General features: G+C 43.9%; 3 pseudogenes; 1 reads left to right on the forward strand and 2 right to left on the reverse strand.

Annotated features, from left to right (window-relative positions):
• Positions 1-1,769: 1,769 nt before the first annotated feature.
• LOC119325329 lies at positions 1,770-2,429 on the reverse strand (annotated as a pseudogene).
• A 275-nt stretch (positions 2,430-2,704) lies between these two features.
• LOC119321142 lies at positions 2,705-5,181 on the forward strand (annotated as a pseudogene).
• A 374-nt stretch (positions 5,182-5,555) lies between these two features.
• LOC119321144 lies at positions 5,556-6,834 on the reverse strand (annotated as a pseudogene).
• Positions 6,835-7,767: the final 933 nt, after the last annotated feature.

Below are 7,767 nucleotides of genomic sequence, written 5' to 3' on the forward strand. Positions count from 1 at the left end.
TAGGTCCACGAGTTGAGACAGAGAAGTTCTAACTAATCAAGTAGGAGTTTACCCACGAGAGTCAGAGGCTGCATCATCAAAGGGGTATAGAAATAATTCAGACGCACTATGGCCTGAAGTGAAGGGCAGGAACGAACGGAATCAATGTGTTCCAATTTATCCGGAGTAAGGACAGCAGCTGAGAAGGGACAAAAAAATAGCGTAGACAAAAGGTAGGACCAGATCATGCGAAGAGCTCTTCGCCCTATTGATTAGGAATCTCGATCAGAAACCACCAGGCCATGTCTCCCGATAAAAGATGATCCCCACAATGGATGTCAGGCCTTGGCTTTATAAAATCTGATTGGATCCGCACTAGAGGATAAGAATACAGATAGGCTGACTAAGAAGATCTTCAAATTGTCTTACCTGAAAAGATGAGTTATTCAAAGGAATACCTGAAGAATAGAATAGAATAGAATAAACACATGGCACAGGTGGGTGCTAGAATAGTAGTTGATAGAAGTTCTAGTCACTTAAAAAAATAACCACTGCTTAACTTAATTAGATCGTAGAAGATAAGCAAGCGGGTTCGGGCAGTTAGTCCTATTTGAAGGTAAGAAGTTCGGGTAGTAAGGGCTAGGTTTATATAGGGGCTATATTTTTGATAAACATATGGTCTTGCTCATTTCTCATCAAGGAATGGAGATTGGGTTGGTGTTTGGAAGGGGGATTCAGTAAACTGACCTTGGCCAGCAAGCAGAAAAAGGACTGACATCTCGGGCGCGCTAGCGCGGGTACTCTTCTTCTGCGAGACTCCATCCAAATCCACCATGTACTTGTTGGTTGGTGTTCCATTCTGTTATCTTAGACTATGCTGCCTTCTTCAATTCCATTCTTCGTCTCCCTAGTCGAAGTCTTCTTGCCGGCCCAACCCAACATGCATTTTAGAGTGCCGTGCCAGGGCGATAGGCGCTCCGCCAGTCACGCATGATCGCCAGAGCCTTTCTTGGCTATGTAAATATAGGGCCGGAATAAGTGCAAGATCCTCAACAAAATGGATTAAGGTGGGCTTCGGATTTTTCATAATTTTTTTCTATCTTTTCATCAAGTTCTTGTTTGATCTGCCGCTATTATCACAATATCCCTCCTTTTAGGGTTAATGCTATCAATGGTGAATCGATCATTCGCTATCCTTTTTTTTAGAAGAGCTTTTTTGAATGGAAGAAAAGTAGTGAAACCCGCGATGGCTACTGAATAACCTCCTTTGGTTTTTTTTATAATAAACCCTTTGACCTTTTTCTTCGTTCGCCAAATCTTCTTCAGTTCTATCCAAGCTCGGTTTTGTCTGAATCTTTGTGGAAGAAGAAGCGGTTCGCCAGCCGCTACATCCAGGGATCCCACAAAATCATTAAACCTGGCGGCTGCTCGCTCTTTGATCAGTGATTCACCGGCCACTAGATCGATGAAGAATCTCTCAAAAATCCGCTTTTTGATCAGTGATTCACCAGCCACTACATTCTTGGATCCCACCTTATTCTCAAACCTGGTGGCTCGCTTGATTGGCAGTCCTGTAAGCTCATCTTGCATACAAATTTTGGGGGTACCAGGGCCTGCATCCACCAAGAACATTTCTTCCCTTAAGTGTAAGCATAAAACTGAAGATTGTGAGGCGTTTCCACTACATAATAAGAAACTAGAATTAGATCTTGGAAATGATCGACTCCAATAGATGCTCATCATAAGCTTTTTTTTCCTCCTATTCCTATTGATCAGAAGTATCCAGCAGCGCCACGCCAGAGTGACTTCTGAAGCGCTACGGACGGGACGAAATCCGGCAGCCAGTTGCTGGCTCTGAATAACCAGCCCAGCAAGAAGCTAAATTCTTCCATAACATAACGGGGCGGGGTTGCACGCGAGCCGAGTGACGTAGGTGCACAAGAGTACTTCGCGCCACAACCATCTCTTTTTTATAGGTTCTACGGACCGATGCCTCCTGCTTCATCTGGTAAAAAAGAGTCATAGATATGCCTGTAATTAGAAGGAAGAACCGCCATAAAAATCTTCCTCGTGTATCGTCTGTAGCGGAACTATGAACGGGAGCTAGCAATCCGGACCGTATTGAAAAGGTTCCTAAGACATAGCATGGAAGAGTCAAAATATTCAGAAGCGAGGTCCAAGAATGAAGAAGGGGTAGAATTACTGAATGAATACGAGCTGTGGCTAATACCCGAGGCATAAAAGACGCATTTTCTACGGGATCCCGAAACCACCAGCCACCCCGACCTAATTCATGATGAGCCCACCAACTTCCTGGCGAGATGCCTACGGTTAAAAACAACCGACATGTCAAGATCCAAATTCGAATTGGTTCCTGGTCCTGGTCAGAGACCACCGTGTCGCGCCGACGGTCCAACAAAGAGGCGAAGTAGTGGTGTCTTTCTTTCCATTACGAACGACACGCTTCGCCTGCTCCCTCCCCGTGTCCATTAGCGCTCCTGTCCAGAGGGAAGAGAAGGCAAAAAAGCGCCGCCGAAGCTGCATGAGCAGGCTTCTATTGCTACGCAACAATAGAGCAGGCGCGCCGCCCACAAAATGTTTGAATGATCGGGTAAAGAGCGAGCTTCTTATATGGGATCCGACGCATCCAGCAGAGCGAAGCAGCGTTCCATTCTTTTCGGCGGCATCCTTCCGCATTGGCGGCGAGTGGAGTGCCACAATCCCATTCATCATTTTTGATCTACATAACCCAAAGCCCATAGCACTGGCGACATCTCCGGCATAAATGCAAGGAGGATGTATAGCTGATATAGGATCTTGTGGAACTGGATTTGATTCTGCAAGCGGTTCGGTACGAACGAAGAAATTTCGAACAAAAGGATCGGAACTCGCTGATAGGAAAGGAGAAAAACAAAGCAATGCCAAGAGCTCCGTCAATCTGCTGTTCATCGATAGACGAAGCTCTCTCTTTTTCATCTCGTGCCAGATGTAACAAAAGATTAGTCCTTTTTCCTTCTCGCGAACCACGGGAGCGCCCAGCGCCCAGAAGAGCAAAGCTCATTTTCAAAACAGGGTCAAGCGGCGCATTAAAAAGGGCTGGCCCGTTAAAAGGACGCTTACTTTGCGAACGAAGTTCAGAATCAACAAGGGTTCTCCGAACGAAGGGAGTGTACAACTGGGGCGCAGCCCAACTTTTTTGTTGGAGAGATAGAATGGAGTTCTTCACGAAGTTCGAGATAAAGGAAAAAAATCAAAGTTTCTCTATAGCCTCTTTGTTTTGAGACATTATGGCTTTGGGGTCGACCCCGGTAACAAAAAAGGAATCCATAAAAACTTGGGATCCAACACCATGATAAAATACTACCCTCATGATTAGACCATGTCCCTGAGATTTGATAAAAAAAGGTGCATTAGCGGTTAATACTTTGTAATTAGATAAGTTATTTGGAATATGACGGAACGAAAGACCAAGGAAAGGACGAAGAATGCACCAAAATGCAAGTGCTGCACCAAACGCTGGTGGTTGTTTCTTGTTGTAAGTGAATGCAACGAAAAGACCCGGAAATAACGAATAATGAGAAAATTCATTTATAGACATTTCGTGCTCATTTCCAAATTTATGCTTAGTTATTCCCATCATCCGGTAACCACAGGATGATCCCAATCTCCTTTTAGTAATAGATCTTTTTGATATGTCTCAGTCTCGGCGGCAAGGAAGAGAAAATGCATCGAGTCGTTTATCAAGAAAGTGGACGAGCATGGCGGTCCCTATATCTCTGAGGGGTGTACCACTTTTTTTCAAGTCAGCTTAAGAGGTTCAAAAGAGAAAGTCACTCTCCTTATTCTTGGCTAGTGGAATGGAAGCAAGACTCTTTCCTATCCACTTTGCTGAGGGGAGAGAACTCAAAGATAACTCAAGCTAGACAGAAAGGTGCAAAAGTCCACAGTTTCTTAAGGATCCTGTAAGCAAGTAGGTTAAGATTGTCATTTAGCTTCAATTTCTTCAGTCTCACAAGCGGGTCCGCATGCAACAAAAGAAATTGTATTTTCCTACTACTCTGACCTTGCCCTGAAAGGATAAGGAAATTGGATAAGAGCGAGAGCTAGACTGACTGTTGGTCCAATGCTAGTGGAGGATTCAGACTGAGGACCCCCTGTGGTGGCTACTCATAAGAAGATGAAGGATTGAAAGAGGACTGATCACCCCTCTGATTTGTGATCTTTTAATAGAAAGAAAAAGCCTTCTCTCAGACTTAAAGGTAAATGAAAGCGGGATTTTTTTCTCTCCTCTAAGCTAGCAGCAAGTCAAGTAATCTGAGAATGCTGCCCCCAATCCGTAGCTGAGGACGAACTCAACTCATAAGCTTTTTTTGAACCAAGCACCTGTTGTAGAAATGAAAAACCACCCACTAGCAGAGGCTGGAACAACCCATAGAAGTGTAGGGGCTGCTTCAACCAGGCGTACCCGTATCCATTGATTTACCTCCTCTAGAGAGTATTGAACTTTGTGACAAATAGGTTATAGTTACACTCCTTAACTCCCTATTCGCGAGATATAAAAGCTAGCTAGTAAGAAGACTTTCCCTTCTTTTCTGGGAGGGTGAGAACTTGAAAGACTGGCAGAGAAAAGGAAGAAAAGCGGCTAATGCTATCTAAACGATTATTTCAAAGTTTACCAAGTTCGATCGTTCACGAGACAGGGGACTCTTTTAAATAAGACAGTGTATGGCTGCGAATAAGTCTATTCGGCAAGTCATAGAGAAGGACTGGATATAAGCTATTCCCCGGTTCTTCATTGGATCATTTTAGTTTAATATTAATTTTTGGAAGCAATCTCATAATAATATGTATTAGGGACAGCATTTAGGATAGCAAAAGCATTTTTGGAGCAAGAGGGATTACCTTCCAGATTCTTTTGTGATACCCTCTGTGTCGCCTTCTCCTGGATGGTCAGCCCAGCGTCCTGAATCCTTGAGCTCTTCCTCATGGCTTTGACTGGTGACTTACATTTCATCTTATTTGCAGCTCTCTTGGTCCTTGGATATGATGTCTTCTGCCACTCTCCTTGGTGGCTATTCTCCACCATCTCAGTCCCCTCTGAGGTCGGCTGAATCTGATCAGTGGCTGTCTCTGCCTAATCCACCAAGTGTGTACAAGACAAGATCTTTGTCTGTCACAGGTTCTCCTGCTGCTGCAAGTTGATCAGACTGGAATTTGATCCTACGCAGATAATCTTGAGCAGTCTGGGATCCTTTCTTGATCGTTTGGATCTGAATACGCAGCTCAATTATTTGAGCATTTGTCATACAGCCAAGACTTCCGGGGTTTTTTTTCAGGTTTTCTCCCTTTTCTACAAAGGTTAGCTGCTCCGCCTGCACCAGTGAATTATTATATTCTTCTCCTTTGGTTCAGTCTGTGGGGAAATCAGAATTCACCATTGAATCCTGTGGATCAGCTCCCTTACATAATAATATTTCACTGTATCAGCTACGAGGGGAAAATCTGAAAGACAGAGGATAGAGAGTGAGAGAAAGAGTGTGAGACTTGCGCCGCTCTCCATTTCGAGGGGATTTCGACGATTCTGGGGTGATTGAACTATTTCTTTACCTGTTCAATTTCTAACGAATCAAGATATCCTCTTGTTCCGGTATAAATAGTAGCTATCTGCTCTTCCACTGGGAGAGGATTTGCCTGGGATTGTTTAAGCAATTCCCTTAATCGTCGACCCCTTGCCAATTGATTCTGACTTGTTTTATCGAGAGCAGAGGCGAATAATAGGCTTGTCACTCTGCGAATTGAGCTAGTTCCAATTTGGATTTGCCAGCTACTTGTTTCATGGCTTTAATTTGAGCCGCGGATCCTACTCTGGAAACTGAAATACCCACATTAATAGCGGGTCGAATTCCGGCATGGAATAGATCCGCAGATAAGAATATTTGTCCATCTGTAATGGAGATTACATTAGTAGGAATATAGGCGGAAACGTCTCCAGATTGAGTCTCAACTATTGGTAAAGCGGTCATACTTCCTTCGCCTAAAAGAGAATTTAATTTCGCGGCTCTTTCTAAAAGGCGTGAATGCAAATAAAAAACATCCCCTGGATAAGCCTCATGGCCGGGACTTAATAGAAGGGACATTTGGCGATAAGCTTGTGCCTGTTTGGAGAGATCATCATAAATTATTAAAGTATGCCGTTCGCGGTACATAAAATACTCAGCCAGGGCTGCTCCCGTATAAGGAGCGAGGTATTGTAATGTAGTAGGTGAATCCGCCATTTCAGCTACTACAATAGTGTATTCCATGGCCCCCTCCTCATGGAAAGTAGTTACTACTTGAGCTACGGAGGATGCTCTTTGACCGATAGCTACATAAACACATATTACACCTTGCCCTTTTTGATTGAGAATTGTATCTGTGGCTACTGCTGTTTTGCCAGTCTGTCTGTCCCCAATAATGAACTCTCGCTGACCGCGCCCTATAGGGATCATCGAATCGATAGCAATAAGCCCTGTTTGAAGAGGTTCGTATACGGAACGCCTGGAAATTCTACTTGGAGCAGGAGATTCAATTAAGCGAGATTCGAAAGCTACAATTTCGCCTCTCCCATCAATAGGTTTAGCCAGAGCATTTATAACACGACCCAAGTTATATACGCTCACGGGTATCTGAGCAATTCTTCCTGTTGCTTTTACAAAACTTCCCTCTTGATGCTAAACCATAGCTCTAACTGAGTAAAAATTCCACAATTTCTAAGAACGATATGCTTTTTTGCATTTTCCACTGTGAAAGCTTCTCTCAATCCCTCCCTAGTCCTTTCTTTCCTGGGCACAGGCTTACCTGGTTGACCGCCCACATTCATTCATTGTTCGTTCTGTTGTGGAATCGAACCACAGAGCTAGCGCAATTGGGATTTAGAGTCCCATGCGTGAAACTAAAGAGGATTTTCAGTCCTCTGCTCTACCAGCCAGAACCTAGAAGGACACTTCACACCCGATTTGACACAGCTAGACTGGAAACACTGCTTGTCAAGAGCACAGATCCCAGTATAAAATACTTTTTTGAGTATGTTGGTAAGGTCCGGTCATCCGCTTCTGTGCTTGCACTTCTGCGTAACTAGGGGTGCAAGTCCAGTACAGCGTACTTTCATAATTGAATCAAAAGCGTCGATACATGAAAAATTTCTATATACGATATTTATGACACAGAATGTTGTTCTTTCAACATGATTCCTCAACAATTTTGTCATTGTAACTGACTCTCCGTTCTCTCCGTTCCACTTTGGTTTTCGACTAATAATTACCATGATGAATTTCTCTTACTGCTTGGTTCCGCATTGGATTTTGGAAACTTTTGTTTAGAAAGTGGTGTCACGACCGTGGGGATCAAATGGATGGTTCAGGAAAGTCTAGTGAAGCGGCACGGTCTAATCATATAGATGACCATAGTGGTATGGTTCCATAGAAAACTACTGGAGGCCATTACCGCCACCGAAATGGTTTCCATGCTCCGTTGGATGATTTGACGATATCGCAGTATCAAGCTAGAACGGTTTCAATTTGTAGGACGGGAAAGAAACCTCATCCTTTGGTGCACACTAACCGATGAAGCTCAACCCTCTCTCGAACTGAGCTATTTCCGCTTTTTCGAACAAAAAGTTCGAGTAGTTCAGTGAAAAACGGTCAAGCTTTCTTCCATCCTTCCTAGCTCCTCGAGCTTGCACCCGCTCGACGCCTTTTCCATTGTTCGTTCTGAGGTGGATTTGAACCACTCTCTCCGTTTGGATTTCGA

Source organism: Triticum dicoccoides, chromosome 6B (assembly GCF_002162155.2).
Source record: "Triticum dicoccoides isolate Atlit2015 ecotype Zavitan chromosome 6B, WEW_v2.0, whole genome shotgun sequence".
NCBI classification, from domain to species: Eukaryota; Viridiplantae; Streptophyta; class Magnoliopsida; order Poales; family Poaceae; genus Triticum; species Triticum dicoccoides.